The 3037-nt window shown below is 38.3% G+C and overlaps 1 protein-coding gene across 1 annotated transcript in view; it reads right to left on the bottom strand.

The window, feature by feature from the left end:
* Window positions 1–730, bottom strand: part of LOC106876156 (zinc finger protein 239) — a 17078-nt gene extending 16348 nt beyond the window's left edge. Inside the window, exon 1 of the mRNA XM_052969505.1 lies at window positions 547–730. The gene's annotated coding sequence lies outside the window, so the exon portion shown is untranslated. The remainder of the gene's footprint in view (window positions 1–546) is intronic.
* Between the last annotated feature and the right edge of the window lie 2307 nt (window positions 731–3037).

Raw genomic sequence — 3037 nt, 5'->3', positions numbered from 1 at the left:
CGAGCATGTTATTTTTAACGAAAGTTTTCTTATAACGGCTTCTCTTCACTGTCTAGAAATCTACGGATGCACATACGCACATAATAGAGAAAAATGAAACAAATATGGACGACTTGCTCCGAAACACCACAGAGTGGGGAACGCTTCTCAAAAATAACCTGCAGTTGTTTCCTTCAAAATTCCTACATGCTCGAAATGTACATACATCAAGGCATATTTGTAGAAAATTTCACGAAAAAATATTAATTTTCCTGGAAGTTAAGAAGAATTTAAGTGGACTCCGTTGGAATTTACGAAAATTGTCCCCCACCCCCATTCCAAAACACTTTCACCGGAAAAAGGAGACAACAATATATACAGGCAAGAATTTTAAAGAGAAAAAGAGTCAGAATGCCTTTGATTTGCTTCTATACGAATGACACAGAGACTAGTGATCCTTAGTCTACAAAACTTTGAAATGAAGTTGTGGCTGATAGCAAAATACTGATGCTACCTGTGGAAATTCTAAAATATTATCTTCAACAATAACATAACAGATCGACTTACTGTTTCTTGAGGTTTGTTTGTTGTTTTTCCCCCCTCTAAACGTGCACTATAATGTTACTTTCTAGTAATGGCACAAAACCACATATTGTAAAGTTGGTTATAATAGTTCTATCATATCAATCCATCTGACATTTTGACTGGCAACGGCTGCAGACACGTGTGTGAAACGTTCTCTAAGACTACATCTGATACAGCCACAGCTAATCTAGCCAGATTTTCGTAAATTATTTTTTTCTTTCATCAATTTTCTTTTGTGCTAAACAATTTAATGCAAGTGAAGATAAAGTCTATACTTAAAATATAGAAACTTATGATATTTACATGACTATGTAAATATGGAACAATGTCCTCAAGGAGCCAGACCTGAAGTTTAATTCATTATTAGCTTCAACAGGACTTATTTTTACAAGGCTTCATTTTCTTTACCTATAATGAAATTATAAAGAATTCCACAACGTGATCATGTTGTAAATCAATATCTATAATGATATTTCAGAAATACTAGTTGAAATTAGATTTCAAAAGCCTGCAAAGTTTATAATAAATAGCTAGGAAGTAGTGAAGTTCTTGTTCCTACTGCTCCTGTTCCGTGTTGAAGTAAACGGAAACTATTGTCGCTTTTCTCCTGTTGGCATGGGTTGGACGGTTTGATTGAAAACCGATAAGCTGGGGGATCTGTTCAGTTTGGCTCACAGACTTTTTAGTTAATTTTTTTTTAACTAAAACAGTTTGAAACTTCGTATACTGGTGGAATGTCTGATGCAGAATACGGTTTACTTTGAACATTTTTGGCAAAATTTGATATTTTAGAAGTTATTTCGTGTTAAAATTTCAACTAATCAACGACATTTCAGTTGAAGATAGCTACTGCTGTTTGGGATAGTAATCGAAGAGGAAGAACTTCTGGGTCATCTCTACTAAATGTCACTACTCTGTTCTATTTTATTTTTACTCACGTCAGAGTAACCAGTAAACATCGAAGAATCAACACCAAGAAGGAAGAAATACTATTCACATATATTTATTCGTTTGCCCACATTGGTGTTTTATCCACACATAATGCGCACCAGTATTTAAAAGCCCTAATGAGCTACGAGTTCGCAGCTAGCATTTTGTTGTTGACGTGTATGTAGTTTCAAAATGCCTTATTTTACAACTATGGGATGTATTGTTATTGTCATGATTTTATCTTACTATAATCAACAACAAACACATTTTGTCAGTATAAAAGTCAGCAAATATTTTTTTACAAAGTTCAATGGCAAGGCATTGGAATTGTTCACATGAGAAAACAATTGTCTGTCACAAGAAGAAAAAAAAAATGTAAGTACTTCTGGTGAGTTTTCAGGGTCAATGCACAGTGCGGCCTGTCCTGGTGACATAGGGTTTGTTCGTGTTAGGTTGTAGCGACGAAGGAGTAGGTGATGGTATGATCAAAGGTGGATGTGTAGGTAGTTGTAAAGGATCAAAAGTGGGCATGGCTTGGGTGTCATCGAAGAGTATGGACACCTCAAAATGTACCCTTTTAAGTTTGTTGACTGACACGGTCTCTGTCCAACTATTAATGTCGAGACTAAAGTTTTGGGTGTGCATGATAGCATATGAAACGGTCCTTTATAAGGAAAAACAAGAGGTCCTCTGACAGAAGCATCCCGAACAAAACATGAGTCCATTTGTCAATGGAACGTGAAAGGGAATAGACTGGTCACGTGGCTGTATCTGTGGAAGACTTGAGAAATACGAGCGAAATCTGGTGACATACAATGTTGGATCAGGATGCGATGAATTGTCTAGCACCAACATTGTACCAGGGAGTGCCAGGGTGGTACCGTAAAGGAGTTCAGCAGAGGAGAAACCTAAGTCTGTTTTAACTGCAGTGCGACAACCAAGAACGATAGGCAGGAATTCTGTCCAAGACTGTGGATTAGGAGTGGCGCATAGAGCGGCCTTCAGTTGCCTGTGAAAATGTTTGACCATCTTGTTGGAAGCTGCATAGTAGCTGGTCATACGAATGTGATGAATGCCTAGGATTCATGATAATTCACGAAATAAGGAAGCTTCGAACTGGCGTCCACAATCGGTGGTTATTTTAGCTGGGACATCAAAACAAGCAAGCCATTTAGAAACGAATGCTCGAGCAGCTGACTCAGTGGAAATGTCCACTATTGGAATGGCTTCAGGCCAACAAGAGAAACAATTGATGCATGTCAATATGTAAGAGAAACCATGACTGACAGGCCATGGTCCAACCAGATCAATGTGGACATGGCAAAAACGAGTCTCCAGTAGAGATAACTGTCCAAAAGGAGTGCAAATGTGCCTGTGGACTTTAGAATACTGGCATTTCACACAAGAGCATGCCCAAGCAGTGATCATACGGTGCATATTAGGCCAGAAAAACCGAGCCATAATAAGCTTCACTGAGGCAGCGATGCCAGGATGTGACAGTGAATGCAAGGCATCAAAAACCGAATGCTGGTGGTTCGCAGGT

Source organism: Octopus bimaculoides, chromosome 7, assembly GCF_001194135.2.
Source record: "Octopus bimaculoides isolate UCB-OBI-ISO-001 chromosome 7, ASM119413v2, whole genome shotgun sequence".
In the NCBI taxonomy this organism is placed as follows: domain Eukaryota; kingdom Metazoa; phylum Mollusca; class Cephalopoda; order Octopoda; family Octopodidae; genus Octopus; species Octopus bimaculoides.
The sequence above is the reverse complement of the archived record's forward strand: the minus strand, read 5'-3'. Positions and strand labels throughout refer to the sequence as shown.